The sequence below is a fragment of the Aotus nancymaae genome, unplaced genomic scaffold (assembly GCF_030222135.1).
Source record: "Aotus nancymaae isolate 86718 unplaced genomic scaffold, 86718_ANA_hifiasm-v0.15.2.pri h1tg000036l, whole genome shotgun sequence".
NCBI classification, from domain to species: domain Eukaryota; kingdom Metazoa; phylum Chordata; class Mammalia; order Primates; family Aotidae; genus Aotus; species Aotus nancymaae.
Window position 1 is genome coordinate 87442321 of NW_026988450.1, and position 18978 is coordinate 87461298.

At 53.2% G+C, this 18978-nt stretch overlaps 1 protein-coding gene across 4 annotated transcripts in view; it reads right to left on the reverse strand.

Annotated features, from left to right (window-relative positions):
• KCNK9 (potassium two pore domain channel subfamily K member 9) overlaps window positions 1-18978 on the reverse strand; it is a 106229-nt gene that overhangs the window by 18435 nt on the left and 68816 nt on the right. The window lies entirely within an intron of this gene.

An 18978-nucleotide genomic window follows, 5' to 3' on the forward strand; every position in this document is an offset into this window, starting at 1 on the left:
CCTAAACAACCATGATTCCAACCCCACTGACAAGAAACCTAAGTTACTTAATAGCAGGGTAGCTTGATGTCTTTGGAGTTGGGATTTCAGCCCAGAGTTTTCAGCTGCCAAGAGTGAGGCTCAAAAGCAGAGATTGAATCAAAAGAGGCAATTGTGGAGTGAGATGCAAGTGCCACAAAGGCATTTTTTTTTAAATGTTTTGTTCACTGCTGTATTCCCCCATACCTAGAAAGTAAAATATTTCTTTAATAAAAAGGAATGAATAAATTTTGTATTACTACATGAATGGAGCCTTGATAGAAATGAGGAAACAGTCCGTAAAGGCCTTATGTGTGTAGGTACTTTTGAAACTCCTGATGCAACTTCACAGCATGCCACTTTGTCTCATGGTTGCTGCAGGGAATCCAAGTCAAGCCTTTATTTCCTCACACTCAAAATGAAGGCAATGCTGTTGAATAGGTGAAGTCAGTTGTAGGGTCACCCAGCTGGTCAGTGATGGTGTCAGAGCCAGAATGGGATCTTCCCACTATGGCAGAAGGATCAAGAGACTTGGTAGGTTCAAACTGTGGGGTTAATATGGCCCAGAAGAAAACCTGGATCATGGATAATGTTTGGACTGAAATTTTAAAGGATGTACCTGGTCTTCCAACATCTAAAATCCTGCCCCATCAAGATAGACTTCCCTGAAGTGACCATGTCACATGTTCATGGTCACTGAGTCACCTTGCTGCTTTACCTTCTGTCCCATCAACTTTTTCCAACCCATGTTTCTTCATCTATGACATGGGATAATTGTTCTCAGGTGGCAGCGTTATATGGATCTGCCGAGATCAAACAGCTCCTAGCCCAGAGCCTGATTCATAGTAGGGACCTACCAGACCCCAGGATCCTCTACCACTCCCTCCTGCAGGAAGCTGTCTCTGCCTGCTCTTGCTCACATTTCTCCATCAGGGCTTCATGGCCTGTGGTTGTCTGCCCATCTCTGGTAGTATGAATATGTACCATGACCTACCTACCCTCCATGGGCTAAACTCTCACTGGAGAAATGACATCGCATGTTTGCCTCCAGAAGGCCGTCTCCCCCTCCTCTCTGGCCCTCAATCCCAGCTACCGTTGAGCTCTGACACCCCTCTGAAACCACTCAGTCCTTATGAAAGAAGAGATGAAGTGACAAAGTTAAGCCAGGAAGGACAGGGAGAGGAAACAGAAAAGCTAAAAAAAAAAGAGAGAATAGGTTTATCAATTGAAATTATCCAATCTGAAGAGCGGAGAGGAATAAAGATTGAAAATTTAAAGCCTCAGAGGATCTGTAGGACAATATTAAAAGGTATCCCAGAAGAAAAGAATGAGACAGGAAAAAGAAGAAATAATGGCCAAATGTAGCTAAATTTAGACCGGGTGCAGTGGCCCACACCTTCAATCCTAGTACTATGGGAGGCTGGGACAGGTGGTTCACTTGAAGCCAGGAGTTTAAGACTAGCCTGGCCAACATGGTGAAACCCCATTTCTACTAAAAATACAAAAATTAGCCAGGTGCATGACTGTAATCCCAGCTACTTGGGAGGCTGAGGCAGGAGGATCACTTGAACCCAGGAGGCAGAGGTTGCAGTGAGCCATGATTACACCACTGTACTCCAACCTGGGTGACATCTCAAAAAAAAAAAAAAAAAAGCCAAATGTGATGGAAGACACAAATTTATAGATTCAAGAAGCTCAGTGAACCCCAAGCAGGACAAATACAAAGAAACCCACATGCCAGAGTTAAGCTACTGAAAGTCAAAGAGAAAATCATGAAAGCAGCCAGAGAAAAGCAAGAAACCACATCCAGGGGAGCAACAACATAATATTGCTCACTTCTAAACATAAGCAACAGAGGCCAAGAAACAGTGGAAGCACAGCTGTAAAGAACTAACACTGCTCACTCAGAATTCTATATGGAGAGAAATTATCCTTCAAGAACAAAGGCAAAACAAAGACAAGTTCATTAACAGCAGATCCACACAAGATTAATAAAGACTGCTCTGGGGAAAAGGACACCAGATGGAAACTTAGGTCTTCAGGAAAGAAGGTGGCACATCTTGGCAAACAAATAGGGTAAATATAAAAGATGCAGGGGTGGGAATCCTACCATATCTCCATATAGCTCATCTGTAGAGCTGATACCAAAAAAAAACCAGCTAGAATGTTGGAGAACAGGAGGTTGTTGGAAACTTAATAAGTGGTCATGTTCCAGATGTGATATATTTACTGGAGGAAGTCAACACAGCATTTTCTGGGTCAAAAACCGCATGCCAGGTGCCAGAGTCCCCCATCCCCGCTTCTGTTCCTTCTAGTAAAAATAAGCAGTAGTTTGCCCTCAGAGGACTTCGACAGCAGTACACTGGTATGTCCCGTCTCGGGCTTATGTCAGTGCTCCTGCTGTCTTACTACAGAACTGAAAGAACGTGATCAGTGTTTCTCACTGGTCCACAGCATTGATGCCATCCCTTAGTAAGACATGCGCATGAGGAAGGATGGGAGATGAACAGCACTGAGGTTCAAGGGTCTCCCACATGAACACATTTCCTAGGGGCCCAGCAGTCCAGGGAACGGGACCAGTCCCTCTCAAGTGAGAGACAAGTTTCAGAACTCCCAAGGCCTTCCAGGAAAAAGGCGGCTGTGCAGGGTATCCTCAACTGTCCTATTTAGCTGTTCCCAGCCGCACCCTGCTCTCTACCCTGGGAGCTACATCAAGTGCCCCTTTGCCCTCTGGTTTCCAGTTGGGTCCATCCAATGGACAGCCCCAGTAGATCAGAGAAAGGGAAGAAGAGGAGGACTGTAGCATTAGCTGCAACTGCCAGCAGGCCCACAGCAGCTACTCTCTACAAGTTCCAGTAACTGCACCTTTGGCTTGTTAACAGCTCTCCACGGGTGCTGGGGTACCATGCACCCCCTCATTGTTTCCCCCCAACCCTGCCTCCGTGTTCAATAATAAATACCGCATTTACTATTGGGTGTGAGAGCTGTCATACCATATTTCCCTGAGTCCGCTTATGATAGAACGCCGCAGGTGGTGCTGTGTGCAAACAGGTCTGCAAATATTAAGTCCACAAGTTGGATGTTCACAATGCCAGTATGGAACTCATACACAGCCTCGATGAAGACTTCACGTGGAGTACACACGGTGTACACTTGAAACCTAATGTGGAGAATCACTGCACATGGGACGCAGTAGCATACTATATACAGATAAACCAAGAAGCGCATATAACTACAGCATACCCATATTCGCCAGCAAATACTGTCTATGAAGTGTGCCCATAGAACACACAAAACAAGGCTGTGTATGTGCCACACTTATGTATACGCTGCACACTACACGTTTCAGGAGACATGTGTATGTACCATGTCTGCAGACTGTATGTAGAAGATACAGTAAAGAACATAGAAAATGCATGTATGCTGGACACGTGACACAGAAGAGGACCTCTAAGCTCTTCCCAAGAGAATGAGGTACAAATCTATTTCCCCAGCACCTGTATGACAACTCAAGTCCAGCAAGACTGATTATTTTTTTTCCCATCTGCAAATGAACGTATCCGAGTGCCCTCACCCACCCCAGGGTCAGAAGATGTATTCATTCATCTACTCATATGTTACCCATTCAGACATTTCCAGAGACTTGACTGTGTGCCCTGGGATCTGCTCTTGACACAGGGGATTCCACAGAAACTTTTCTTCTTTCCTGGAAATCTCCCACGGGGCTCTAGCCAGCCTGTCTCTAGAGCCCTGCCCAGTGCCCAACACGAGCAGGTGTGGATAGAGGCTGGGGCATGGATGTGGAAAGGTCACAGGTGACCCCTGGGCTGCTTGTCCTTGGTCACCTCCCACCCCACCTGTGAGCGCAGGAGCCACACGTGGCCATGTGGATTTTTCCCTCTAGGACTCTAGGCTCCTCCACTACCCACCCCCACCAGGGACCACAAGGTGGTGACCTCCTCCTCTGAGGACTACAGAGGTGGCAGAATCTCAGCAGTCCCACCCAGCACTGGCCACTCTTCCCTCATCATAAAGGGATCACTCATCCCTTTGGCTAAAACACTTCTGAAATAATGGATCTACACAAGGTTCTGGAGGCACACACAGGGCACAGAAGGTAGAGAGAACGAAATTGGGACTCCCAGAAGGGGGCCTCAGCCTGCAGGTAAGGTCCAACCGAGCAGCCTCGGTCACTCGAACTACTTTACAGATCTGGAAGATGAGGCTGCAAGAGGGAGACTGAACTAACTCACAGTCGCCCTCCAAGAGACCGTATCAACTGCACCCAGTCCAATGCCTGGGAACCCCTCCAGGCACGCAGCCAACAGCAGGGCCCTAAGCCGGAGCACCACCAACTGGGGAACGCAAAGGCCACACACAGGGTACAAAGCCCCTGGACACAAGGGCTGCAGCCAGCCCACACTGCTCCTCTCCAGAGCCTGACTGCCTATTTTGCTGGCATCTGGGGGGCATGCTGAGTTAGAGACGCCTGCCTTCGGGACACGGTACTGGCATGGGTGGTCACAAGGAGTCAGGCCTCTGGGTGTGAGGTTGACCGTAAGGGGGTTGGTGACAGAGAAAGCACTGACAGCCTGAAATCCTGTCCTCAGCACTGCTCACACAGCAGCAGCAGCCCTGACACCATCCTCCCTGAGATTCCAGGATGCCAGCGCAGTTCAGGGATGCTGGAGGGAGCTCAGGCGGTTCCAGTCAGGTGCCTGTCCCAGCTTCCTCAGCCCATCTGGCCCCTGCATGACTCAGTGCTTTGGGCTCCGGGGTCCTGCTCTGCCCACCTGCCCTCCCCAGGCCTGCTCAGCCTTGCCAAGAGGTGGCAGTGCCTAGGACCAGGCAGGGAGGGTGGATGTGGGTGGCGAAGGAGAACCAAGAAGACCCCAGGGCAGCCCAGCCCAGCCCAGCCCCATGTTCCAGCACATGGAACCAAGCCCTTGAGTGGCAGCCCCACCCAGGGGGCTGGAGCATCTTAGGTCACCTGCTAAATGAAGCCAGCCCTGGAGGAGAAGCCTCCAGTTCACCAGGGCCACCTCCACACTAGGGGGCCAGTGACCGGGTTCCTGCCCTACACATCTGGAAACAGGACAGTCGTTGTAAGGACAAAGCCCAGCTGGAAAAGCTAACTCCGCACTGTGCACTATGACTCCTGAGCATCCGGAAGAACCGCTTCATCTGTGAAATGGGGCAGAGGACGTGGATCAGAGAGGAATGAGAATCAGGCCCCACCCAGAACTGGCCAAATTCATGGGCCCCTCCCTGAGAGCTGGGCCCTGCAGCCTCTGAGCTGAGCCCCATCTCAGGCTGGTGTGCAGCCCTGAGGATCAGGCCTTCCAACCCCCAAGTGCCCGTATGAATTCATAGCCGTCGATGTCTGGTCCCAAGGGAACTGACAGCCTGCCTGCTTCTGCAGGACCTTCTCAGCTGGTTACTCGGTGCCTCTTCCAGCCCCAGACCCCAGTGGAAGGCTGGAGGCTCCAGAGCAGTACCCCTCACCTATCCAGACACTGGCTGGCCCTGCTGGGGAGTCACAGCATGGGCCACCTTAGACCAGACCATGAGCTCCTGAGGAGAGCAGAGCCTACTCCTGACTCGGCTGCGCAGATCCCAGAGCCCAGCATGGAGGAGGCGGCAGCACCTGGTATCTCCAGATGCCTTGATGTACAAGTGATTTCATCTTTCCAGGCCTGCCTGGAAGACCCGGCCAATCCCTAAGTCCAGAGCCCACAGTGGCTGGGGGCAGCTTTGCCTAAGACATGGCATCACCCAGCCCGATTTTCATGGCCCCTTTAATATACTTAGTGGGGCTCTTTGATCTGACCTAGGAGAGGCTTTGCAGAGACACAGCCTTCATCTGTCTGCTGCAGCTGGCTAACAAAATAGAAAAAAAAAATGAACAGGCTCCATCTTCCCAGAGGGGGGAGAGGCAGAGGAGGAGGATAAAGAAATAATCATTTCTACTGGGTCTGGGTCTCCCCAAAGAACCAGCTGTGGCTGGAAAGCAGCACCTACTTGCAAGATGCCTGGCACTCCCCACTGGCTCCTGCGAGATTTCCCAGAAGCTGTGGCAGCCACTAAGTACCAGAAGCTTCCCAGCTTCTCCTGTTCTGAACAGCATATTTCACTTAAAGACTCTCTAAGCACATAGAACTTAGTAACGCAAGATGCATGCTATAAACATGTAGATTAGACCAAACGAGGCACCTGTTCTGAGCACCATACTTAAACTAAAGACACTAAGTATCCAGCAGGCTGGAAAGAGTCAAACAGGGCAGCTTGGGCCAGATGGATTGCAGACCAGCCTCACTTCTGCACTCCAGCTCTCAAGAGCTGGCTGTGGTTCCCCATGTCCCCTTGGCAATTTAGGTCCATCTGCACCTGACCATGAGTGACCTTCACAGACTTACAGGGTAACCTCTGCCCTCCACTGTGACGCTTACTCTGGAGAGAGGTAGACAGAGCAGGGCCTTCACCTTCCTGCCCCTGTGGCGTTGCCACTCCCATTCCTCCCATTTGGGAAGGCCTAGGCCATTACCCCACTTACACTTGGGCAAATTCCCCTCAGGTTCAAGGCCAGCTCCTAGAGTGCCGCTCCCCAAGGCCTGCCCTGATCCCTTGACCAGAAGCCGTTGAGCTGAGCTTTGAACTCCCACTGCAGCGGGGGGAGTGGAGAAGCTCAGCCCCTGGTGTCAGGCCAGTCCAGGTTTGAGCCCTGACCATGCCCTCGTAGGGACTGTGGGCGGTCACCTCCCTCCATGGGCCTCTTTCTCTTCTGTCACTGCAATGCCAGTCTCCCAGGGAGCCCGGCTGTTGCAGGAGCTGGAGGGCTGTCATGCAGGTGCAGGTGAGGGGTGCTGATGGCTGTCTCCCTCAGCCCATGGTTGCCTGGGACAGCCTGCCCAGCACAGGGAAGGAGATGGCCATGCAAGTATTGAGGCCCTGAGAAATCTCCTGCTGGAAGACAATATAATATTTATAAAGGACATGCAAAGGTTTGTGCTGGTAGGAATTAAAACAGCCACAAATTCCATTAAAGAATGACTCAGGGCGGCCTGGAGGAACCTGCTGGAGAATAGAGCTGTCCTTGGGCCTTGGGCTTCCTGGCTGGCTCCCACGGAAGCCTGCGGCAAGCATCCCACTCAACCTCCCATGAGCGTTGGCCCCATTCAGGCCCCCAAATGAGCTCAGCATGATTAAAACCCAGGCGTCTGCAAACACCAAAGGCAGTGACGCATGGGCCATGTGGAGGGTGGGCAGGAGGGATCCTTGGGTAGGAATCAGTGGGTCCCAAGGTCTGCGTCTGCTCCATCTCCTGCCTCCCAACCACGACCCTTGGGCGAGCCACCTGAGATTCTCTAAGTCTTCATATTCCTTCTGTCAAGGGGAATATGGAATGAAGCAGCCTCCTCCATGGCCCAGCACTCCACACTTCACAGCGCTCTTCCCAACTCATCCTTTCATGGATAAGGGACATCGGTGGTGGTGTGTCAAGTCCTCCTCTTCAATAGAACAGAACCTCGATTTCTACTGGGCACTGCTACACACAGGCTTGGTCTCCTGTTCAGTGAAGAAGGGAAGGGTGCTTTGTAGGATCTCTGATTGTTTCAGCAAAAGCCTCAGGGTTTGGGGCTCGGCAGGTGACTCAAAGGCTTCTGCTTGTTCCTGCCAGACTGAAGGGTGCCAAGGTGTGAGGTCTGGAGCTCCTGCAGTCATTTCACCATGAGGAGGATGAACTCGGCCACAGAAGGTAACATCCCATCCCCAGTCTCAGAGATGGAAAGGTGAACCAGAGATGTTTCACCCCGCATCTACACCTGTCCTACCCAGAGTCAGCCTAGCTCACAGACATGTCCATATGTCCCCCTGTAAATGTATTCGCTTTAGCCAGGGTTTTACCACAAGTGATTAACACCCAACCCAGAGTACATCTCCTAATACCCCAGCAAGACTACAAACACCCAACAGGTTTTGTTAACAGAGTGCTCTGCAGTTCGCACTGCCCTGTGCCTCCTGCAGCTCCTCTTGGAAGCTGCCTCTGGTATGTCCTGGGGAGAGGGGCTAGAAGGGGACAGCGCTGTGAGCAGGCAACGGCCAGGGCCTCTCAAAGAGCAGCCGCTCCCATCCCGGCCCCAGGATGCTAGTCCAGGGTGACTCAATTCTGAGTTTTAAAGAGAAGCTGAAAACATGGATTTTTAAAATGTGGTAACTAATTAGTGTCCAATTAAACGTTTGAAAACATGGCACAGGCCAAACTGAAACAACACAGACCATCTGTCTCAAACGGCGGCCACATGTGCTCCAGAAACAGTGAGGAAGGAAGAACAAGAACAGCACGAGAGACCTGGGGTTGTGGGGGAGGAGGGCAGCAGGAGAGGGAGGCAAGTGGGAGGCCAGTGAGACCCACAAAAGCACAGACCCCCGTCTTCTTTGCCCTCCCTCCATTGCGGTGAGGCCGCCGGGCAAGAATCATCAGTTGGCTCCGCCCATTTCACAGATGTACAAATAAAGGCATAGAAGCACCTCCCTGACTGGGCCGAGGTCAGCCCTGCCCTGCACAGAGCGCCAAGGAGCCCCATACCCTGGCAGACATGGTCATTCTGGTAATCGAAGGTCCCTTCCCACAATCGCCATGGAGAACTTCACCCCCAAGCCCTGGCCCCTGCCACAGATTGGAACACTGAGGCCCTTGCTCACGCCACCCAGGCAGGGCATGGCCCTCCGCTCTTCCACAGCCCCAGCCCTGAGCTGCCCTCGGAGCCCTGGAGGCCTGGAACTGGCTGATTCTCGGGCTTGGCACTCTGTGCTCCCTGAAGGAAAATCTGGCAGAGTTGGTGTTTGATTTAATGAAAGCAATTTCCTCATATGATTTATTATTAATTTCCAAAAAGAACTCAGTTCCCTTCTGGTTTCCCTTCACTTGATGCCTGAAGGGGGGAATGGACTAATTTCTAAAGCATACGAGCTTGCAAAGCACAAGTTTACGACAGCATCCATGAATGCCTTTCTCCTCTTCTGCTCCATGTAGGGCCTTGGGTGAGGCCCCCCCTTGGGAGAGCCCTAGAGCCCCTTCCTAAGGCCAGCCTGGGGGAGCCCCGGTGCCCGGCCAGGGTGGCACTGGGTGGACATCTCGTTCCTGAGCGGCCTGTGGTTATCACTGACCCAGCGCCTCCTGCAGCAGCCTCGGACAGATGGGCTCCGACTGCAGTCGGCTGCTTTCCAGCTCTGCGGCTTCACCTCCCAGGGGCCCAGTCCCTTCTCATTATGAGGACCCGGCTGAGATTAACTGAAGCGTCCTCATCCCCATTCTATGGATGGGGAGGCTGAGCCTCGGTGCACGTCAGCTGTCAGTTACCTGTGCTGCTCCTTTAATCCCCACGGTGACCTGGCCAGGTGGTGTCAGGAAACGCCCTCTGCAGGGGTCTAGATGCATGGAGGGGCACCCCCTGGAGGGCAGGAAGGCCTACGCTGCCACCGTGGGGGGGGTAGGCAGGGCCTTCACAGCATGCCCCAAGATGTTCTCTAAGCCTGGCTCATACCCAAAGAAATACGTTCTTAAAGCGTTTTTAGCAACTTCACGCCTAGGCGTGTCACTAAAACCTAAACAAATACTTGTACACACATGTTCACAGCATTCACAACAGCCCAAACGTCCGTCCATGGATAGATGCCTAAACAAACATGGTCCATGGGTACGGACTGGCTCTGCCTTAAAGAGAAACGCAGACCTGGCGCGCTACAGTGCCGACGAAGCTTGGTCAGCTGGGGCTGATTTTTCCCCAGTTCTGAGGCTAGAACTCCACCATGTAAGGGGGGTAGATGGGTTTTCTTGTGGGGGCCCTCCCGGCTTTGAGGAGCCACCTTCCTGCTGTGTCCCCAGACGGTGCATAGAGAGAGAATGTCCCAGTACCCCTTCCTCTTCTTAGGGGCACTCTAAAGTTGCTGGGTTAGGGCTTCACTCACCTGACCCCCATTCCCTCTTCCAAAGGCCCCATCTCCAAATAGTCACATTGGAAGTCAGGGCTTCACTGAATGTTGGCGGACACAGTTCAGTCCGTAACACTGAGTGACAGAAGCCAGTCATGAAAGAACAAATATCGTAGGAGTCCACAAATACCCAGAACAGGGACGCCTATGGGGACAGAAACCAGGTTAGTGGTTGCCTAGGGGTTATGGGGGAGGAGTGTGGTGGGGAGGGGCCTCAAGAGAGTAAGGGGTTTCTTTTCTGGGTTGCAGGGAGAGGGTGATATGGTGGGGAGGAGCCTTAAAAGGGTAAGGGTGTTCTTTTGGAGGCAATGAAAATGGCTTGGAACTCAGTTTCAATGGTCGTACCACATTGTACTGAATCGTATACCGAACTATACACTTAAGAGGGAATTTTGCTACATGAATTTTACTTACATTTTGAAAAAGCATTATTGTTAATGCTCCTAAGCTTTAAAAAAAAAAAAAAAAAAACCCTTAGGTTGAGCCCCTGAGGATGAGGAAGTGGTAGAGGCGAGGCTTTGTGGGTGCTGGAAAGAAAGGGTCAGCTGGCAGGAGCTTGTTGCGGGCCTGGAAACGCTCTTCGGAAGCCCACGCTCTGCCACCCCAGCCCCTGAGGACGCAGGACTTGAGCAGCCCCCAATCCTAGAGGCACGCAGCAGCTCCACCCAAGGCTCGCTGGCCCCACTTAGCTACCCACCCTCCCACCCACTCTAGCCTCCAGGCACACGCTGCTGACGCTGGCTGGAGCCTGCACCTATGGAAGGGCTGGAGCCCTTCCCCAATGGAAGGGCCCTGGCTTGGCTCTGGGGTGGCAGCTTGGAGAGGGTGTGGGTGAGCCTCTTGGGTCCGGGGCCGTGGGCCTGCCCTGGGACACAGAGGGGAAGACGGGGTGCCTAGAAGGCCTTCCCCTGTGAAAGAGCCACACAGATGCATAGTATATCCAGGAGGCCGACATCAGGGTGGGTGGGGTAGACTGAGGTCAAGGCATGCCCCTTCCCAGTCCCCCAGCATATCGAAGGCTGGGAAACGCAGAAGCCTGCAATCACATTCTTACAAGAGGCTGGAGGTCATGCATCCCCCAAGTAAGTCTGCTTTTGAAAGACGCTCCCAGGAAGTGCTGCCAGGAAAGAGGCGAATGGGCCGCGAGGAAGGAGAGCCGCTGCCTCCTGGGCTCCGCTCCCTGCAGGAGGCGCCCCGCGCAGCACCGGCCGCCGGAGAGGCAATGGCGCCCTCTGGCGGGCACTCGGGCGACTGCAGGGGCGCGGGTCGGCCGCCCACGTTTTCCCGCAACGGCGTCCAGAACCCAGGAATCACCTGGGAAAAGTCACTGATCTTTCTCATAGATGAGATGTCATATGAATCTTTCCAAAAGCTGCCCTCAGTCAGTGGTCGTTTAGCACTGACAAAAGATAAATAATGGTAACAATAACGACCACCAGCTATTGCGGGCTGGCGCTGGGCCAGGGACCGCGCTGAAATATTTCCCTTTCCTCAACCCACTGGTTCTGGAGACGGGGATACCCTTTGCAGGGTCGGCCGTATTCTCTCTGTGGCATGGGTGAGAAAACGCCGCCTAGCCTTGCGCAAAGCATGTGGCCTACGTAAGCCCCAGAGCCAGCCTGATGTGATGGTCAGCGTCTGCACTCAGCCTGGCGCCCACACCTAGTCAGGCACTCCAGAGAAACCTGCATTTTTCTGCTGGCCACCTCCATCCCTTTCCAGCAAAATTCTCCTCGCTCCTTTCCGTTCTACTCTCCTTCCCTTCCCACCACTAAATAATTCCTCTCCCACTCCAAAAAAAATTTTTAGAAATACTACAAGAAAATGTGGGGAAACAAGGCTAAATTTAAAAAACAAAGTACAGAGGAAAAAATAATATAAAATTTGGCTGACTTTTGAAGAGTCTATAGTAGAATAACAGCTGAAAATCAAGCTAGACCCTAATACCATCTGTAGGTAATAATTGAGACATTGTGTTTTAAAGAAGTGAAATCAAATCTAACTTTTTTGAATTCATGCTTTGTTTCTGCTGGATTCTCATTTAGGGCTAATTCACCTTGCAGGCTTTGAGAGGGAACAGCAGAGTTCACCCTGGAAGGATCTACAGGTCGGAAGAACAAGAGCCTTGAATGCTGAGTGACTGGGAGCGCTAAGGTTCATCAAACCAGACCAGGTGAGTAAAACCCGAGGCCTCTTGGGAGGTCTGACGGTGCAAATGAAGGTAAGACATGTTGCCTGAATGACTTCTAAAGCATTGCTTCCTAGCAATGGGATCACCTGAGACTTGCTGTAGTGCCCATTCTGCAAGGGGAGGGGGTGCTGGGGCCTGGGCCTCTGCATTTCTAGCAAGTGCCTCATAGACACAAGTCACCATGTACCCCACATCATGTAAAAAAAAAGGGGGGTCCTCAAAGCCAGAGCAGGCAAGATCTGTGGGGTGCCCCAGGCCTTGTTCCTAGCATGTTTTTGCTGTTAACATTGAACTCAGTGCACGCTGGAGTCTGATGGCAGCAAACTGGCTTCCACCAGGGCCTCCCGCATTGAAGGATGTTCATTTTGCCAGGAAGCAACAGAAGCAGGTGGATTCTAGCAGAGACCGTCAGTGTCCGCCCACATATGTGACCTCCTGCTCCTGGGCACACAGCTGGGCCATAGAGTCCCTTGCAAGTAGACGTGGCCGTGTGACTCAGTGCTGGCCAGCAGGGTTCCAGGCCTGGCCCACTAAAACGTGCCGTATGATTTTCTCTCTCTGACCCTTTGTTTCTGTCTCTTCCTCTGCTTCTCTCTCCCCCCAGGTCTCCCTGAAGATAGCAGACTCGGAACCTAAGGTAGGGTGGCGCCTCCAGCCATTAGGAGCCTGGGTTCTCGGTGACCACCTGGAGCAGAGCCCCTGCTGAGAAACAGTCGCTGTGATGCAAGAGAAAAAGGAACCTGGGATGTATGAAGCCAATGGCATGTGGGGGTACATCTGCTATGCGCCTAGCTCATAACATGTATTTCAGGTGATTCTGTACCAGCACAGAAGTTGAACTTGGGGAGCCAAGACATACAGACAGCCTCGCCCCGCTTACTGTTCAACAGAACACGAAAAGAACCCCCGACTTTGGTGCAGTCACGTCCATGGAACGGGTGAGAGAACCAGGGCTCAGGGACATGAGTACAGTGGGGCGATGCGGCAGGGTGCACTCTGCCGTGTGACACTGACAGGCCATGTGTACATGTGGACACCTGTGACACAGATGCAGAGACACAGGCACATACACACGGGCATTCACATAAACAGATACACGTACAAAGACATGGACACGCACACACACGTGAACATAAATACATGTGGACATGCTCACACACACATCTGGCCTGAGAGACGTAGCTGTGGTATAACAGAAAACAGTGAGATAGTGCCGGCCACAGTGACTCACGCCTGTAATCTCAACATTTTGGGAGGCCAAGGTGGGCAGATCATGAGGTCAGGAGTTCGAGACCAGCCTGGCCAACATAGTGAAACCCCATCTCTACTAAAAACAAAATAAAAATAAAAATAAAAATAGCCGGGCATGGTGGTGCATGCCTGTAATCCCAGCTACTCAGGAGGCTGAGGCAGGATAATCACTTGAACCCAGGAGGCAGAGGTTGCAGTGAGCCGAGACTGCGCCACTGCACTCCAGCCTGGGCAACAGAGCAAGGCTCCATCTCAGGGAAAAAAAAAAAAAACAAGATAAATCGTAAATATGCAATAAATGTGAATGCTTGTAAAAGGCCTAGAATGTTCCCCGGCACATAGTCACTCAGTTTCCTTGTTGGCCAAACAATGACAATGTGAGAACCTCCTGGAACTGTAAGGATTAAATGATTTAGCCCGGTCCCTTGTCCAAGGACACACGCCTGAGAGGCGGCAATCTTGGATTGCTGCCCCACTCCAGTGTGCTGACCTGCTTCCGAAAATGCTGCAGGCACACGGGCACACACTGAGACACACACGTACACTCAACAGGCACACTCGGTGACAGGCGCACACACAGCCTGGAGCCCCGGCTCTCCCAGGCCCTCCCTTACATAACAGCAACCTGAGGTGTCTCCAAGTCTGCAGAGCAGAGTGGAAAAACCCAGGCTGTGAGGCTCACCAGCTCAGCCCAGCTGCTCTCGATCTGTGCAGCCTCGGTGCCGTGTCCTGGTCTCCCATCCCAGACAACCGACACACACAGTGCCTTCCCCCAAGGCCCGCTGTGAGCGTGAAGATGACACACTTAAAGCAAGGGGCACGGCCTCGCTAAAGGCAGGGGCCTCTCCCTGGAGCCTGCAGCCTTTGAAGCTGCCGTTTGGCTCCCCAGCAGCCCTGTAACTGTTGTAACCAAGCTTGTCACAAGCATCCCCTTCTTGTTCCTTCTGCTCTCTGCCCCAGGGCATTTGTGCCTGCTGTGCTGCAACAGCCCTGGTATATAGCAGCAGTCCTCCTGGCACGTCACATGTCGCCTGCTGGTTCGCTCCCGTGTCCCTCGCCCGGGGCTGGGCCCGCGTAGCAGGGTGGACTCATGGGGTGAGTCAAGGAGCCTCGAACTTCTTGGTCCCCTTAGGTTGTTGGTCTCAAGTTTAAATGGCTTCGGGAACCAGGTAAATGCCAGTTGTGGGAAAGGTGATTTCCTGATGAAGGGGTGATCATGTGCCCACCTAAGGGGACAGCCAACACGTAGCTGCAGTTACTGGCTTGAGGGAATATGGCCCAGCGAGGCCTGGCCTACCCCTCATGGGAAAGGCAGGCATCCAGATGCACCTGTGGATGGGCCACGGTGCCCCACAACCTCCCTAGCCTCCTGTCCGCCCTCCAGTTCCACCTTTCCTGGAGCCCCCACTGTCCTCAATCTGCTGGTCCCCCGGCGCTGGCCCTGCAAGACAGCACCATTGTGAGATGCCCCCAGCCGCTCACCTCTCTGTTCAGGGGCCCCTTTTATGAAAGCTGCCTGGATTCTCCATGAGGGCGGGGCCCGCTCTGCCCTGCTGGGACTGTCCATCCTGCCCAGAGCAGCAGGAGAGCCTTGAGAATGGCTCGGACTCCCATTTGTCTCCAGGTCCCCAGGCCTGGCACTTGGTAGCTAACTGTTCACCAAACAGCCAGACAGGGGAGGCTCGCATCAGCATCTCCCCCTGCAGGGAAAAGGGGATCCTTGGGTGAAGGAGAGCAGGTGGAAGACAACAGCTGCAGCCTGCCCTGAGAGCCACAGAGAGGGAACAAGGCCCCTCCTTGGGTGTTTTGCAAAGAGCTTCTGGGGCTTCATCTGCGGGGTGTCGTGTGGGGCACAGGATTGATCAGTGGGTGAGGCAGCCGCCTCCACAGCTGTGGTGCAAGGCGCCTAGGGCCAGCATCAGTGGCTCCTCACAGATTGCCATCTGGGTCGTTCCCCTGCTGCATGAGGGCCCCTGAAGGGTAAAGTGAGCAGCCAGCCTGGGGCAGGGGCAGCCCGTCCTGTCTGAGAGCATGCTGGAACCTGTTTCACTCACTGCTGTGTGTAGCTCCATTGCCTGGTACATAGTAGCTCCTCATCAAAAATTGTTCAAACAAAAGTGTCCAATAAATGTTAGGGTGGCCAGGCACTGTTCTAAACTGCAGAGTAACTGTAGAAGGTTCCGTTACTATTGCCATATCATAAAACCAAGGCCGGGGGTCAGCCACCAGCACTGGGTCACCAGCTGGTGACTTGGCCACTTGGTGATTGCATCTGGTGGATGCAGACCCAGAACCCTGTCACCCAGGCCACCTTGTTACTAGGCCGGGGTTGGATTTTCTACATATGACACAGCAGCACTGCTTACTGTCCCCTGAGGAGAACCTAGCCCTGCCCCAAAGGACCAGCGGAGGTGACCAGGACAGAAAGGAGGACAGCAGCCTTCTAAGAGGCAAGTGAGAGTGTCAAAATAGACAAGAACACAGCTGAGGGCCCCGACACCAGGGTCCTGGGACTCAAGACTCTCCCAGGGTGTATACCTGCCCCCACAGGAATAAGGGCAACAGGTCTGGGTGGCGGGGGCAGCTTCTCCCGTCTGGCATTCCCAGAGCCTGGCACACACGGCACCTTATCCCAGTCCTTCACTCCACAGATCATGACTGCATACCTGCCAGGGAACAGGCACGGTGGTAGGCGCTGGGGAGCCAGGACCACGATGACTGAAACGGTAACAGTGACAACTTGATGCGGACACATCAGGCATTGCCATCAGCTCAGGGGAGCCCAAGACAGGCTTTAAATTGGCTGCCTCATCAGCAGAGGGCACAGCGATCATGAGGGTGTCGCAAGGCTGGGGGAGAACAGCTCTGGGGACGCTCTTTGGTGTCCTCAGTTGGCAGAGGAGGAGCAGGCACAGCGAGGCAGCCACTCACCCAGGGGCTCACAGGATGAACCCCCGACCAGCACCAGGCTGTAAATGGGGAACCTGGCCCCGGGCTCAGCACCCAGAGAGAAGGGGAGGGGTCCCACCTGCCCAGCTCCAAGGAAGTAGAGAACCTTCCCAGGCGCCTCCGGCCCTGCTGCAGCATGCGCTTACAAACAGGAGCTGGCCCTGATTCATCCTGCCAGAGCCACGGAGCCCTTTTAATTAAAGCAGCTGCCCCACTGTCTGAGGCGGAGGAATGGCCCTCAGGGCGCGAAAGCAGCCCCACATCTGTCTTGTTAGTGGCTGGGTGTCCAGGAGCTGCTTCTTGTGCAGGGCTGGGAGACAGCCTGGGCCAAGAGAGCTGGCGGGAGAGGGCCACCCCGTCCCACAGGGCTGAGCAGGTGGCTGCTCTCAGGGCCACAGGCTCTGCTCACCCCTCACCAAGGCCTCTGCCCCAGGAAGAAAGCAAGGAGCAGCTCAGCTCCGTGGGTCCTACGGGGTGGTCCCTGCCTAGCCACGTGGTGTTCCTCTGTGGCCACCAGATGCTGGCCTGAGGGAGACTGCCCCAGGGAAGTTGGCCTTTGAGGGACCGCCTGGGAAGAGCACTGGACTCAGTCAAGCCCTAGGTTTGGGTTACAGCAAGGTCACTGTCTCCACTGGGGACTCAGTTTCCCCTCTGTCACAGATTGTTGTGGCTGTGAGGGTGCCCCACTGGGCCAGCTGGCAAAGCACTTAACCCTGATGAGATGCACCAGGCATCACAGCCTCTATTCTCAAAACAAAGCCATCAGTGCTGACCACCTTCCTGAAAGCGCCACGGTGGGTATGAAATGAAATCACAATAGCAAGCACTAGGAAGCTGTCTGTGGATGTTAGTGGAAGCTGAGCCCCCAAGCTTGGCCCCACGGCTCCTCCAATCAAAGCCTGTCCCCAGAACATCATTCTCCCTGGGAGGATCTGTGGGAAAAGCCAAGGTGGTGACATGGCCTGAAAGTCTCTCCAATCTTTTTCAAACAGGAGGAAGGGGATGCTCAGGGAGCCCTGCCCTGCCTCTTCAAGGCTCTGTTTTCTCATCTGTCAAAGAGAAGGAAGCCCATGCATCTCCCCCAAGCACTGAAGGTGGGCACCACGTACAATACACAGCCCAGCCCGCGCCCCTGCCAGCCCGTGCCCCTGCCAGCCCCAGTGGGGAGCGCCTTCTCTCCCAAGCCAGCCCCCGGTGGCCCTGTGTGCCTTTCTGCAACATCCCATGTCCCTTCCTTTTGAGGCCCCGACCACTCACACTCCTCCCCAGGCCGGCATTTCTCAAGGCAGGGCTGCGGACCATTCACGGGAATCCGTCAGGTGCTGGTCAAAATGCAGAGTCCAGATGCTAACCCACCAGAGCAGGCCAATGACTCCACATCACAGAACAAGCCGGGTTTTGAGAGTGGCAGCTGTAACGTGCACTGGGGTTTGACACCCATTTCTGGGCCCATGCGGGGGAAAGTTGGAGAGCCAGGGATCCCGCAGGTTAGAAGGAAGCCTATGAGGTCCCCAAGGGCAAATCCCCACGGATTCGAGCTGCTTTGCCCTCTCTCTGCAGGGAGAAAACCATGCCCTGTCTGCGCCTCGCCCTTGATACCCGGCCCATAAAAGCCAAGGGTGACAGCTGCTGGGTGGACACTCTTCTGCAGCTGTCGCTGCTGATTCCCGTCAAGGCCAGCACCGGGCAGTACCATCACAGGGGCAGGCTGGCACCGCTGGGAGGGACACTTTATGGTCATAATTACTCTGTAATAACAGGGAAGACCCAGGTCCTGGTGAACCCACCTCCCATCTCAGCTGTTTGACCTTGGGCCAGTCACCTAACCTTGCAGAGAGCGAGAGACCTAAACACAAAACCAGAAAAGAAATGGAAAAATCCTGCTGCTGTAATCCTGATTAATTTATCTCCTGGACTGCCAGCCACTTCTCTTTATTTTCTACTTTTTAGATTTTTCTATTTTGTAATTTGCTGATCATAGGAATAATACTTGCTCACTGAAGAGAATCACGAAGTTAAAAGAAATCTAAAGAAGCAGGAAAAATAAAATCACCCACAAGCCCAGCACTCAGGAGGGAGCCTGAGAGCATCTTGTATTCCGTGCTAGTCCTTTTCCTGACTGTGTCCTCTATGGCTGAGAGCAGGTTGTACAGAAGCAATTATGGAGCCTGATTTTTTTCCACTTATCAGAAAATGTGTATGCTATCATATTGCCAATAAAAATTCTCCATAAACATTTTTAATTCCTCATAAGCTTCAAGTAGATGGGGTATGTCTTCACCTAAACAGGCTAAATAGAAAATCTGTTGGGAGCCCCATTTGTGTTTTAGCCAGAAGCACACTGTTTCTGGCCCCTGGAGTTCTGTTCATTCCATGTGCAAAGACCAGAAACCAATATAGTGACCAGGATTTGGGCTGGGCACTGCAAGAGACTCAAAATGAAGACCACCCTTTATTGTCCCATTTCCTGAGGACACCATCCCAGCACCAATGAGATTCTTCTCACGGCATGCCCAGCTGCTAGAGATGATGGCTCTCATTTTCCTGGATGAAGGAACTCGCTTAGAGAGGGTAAG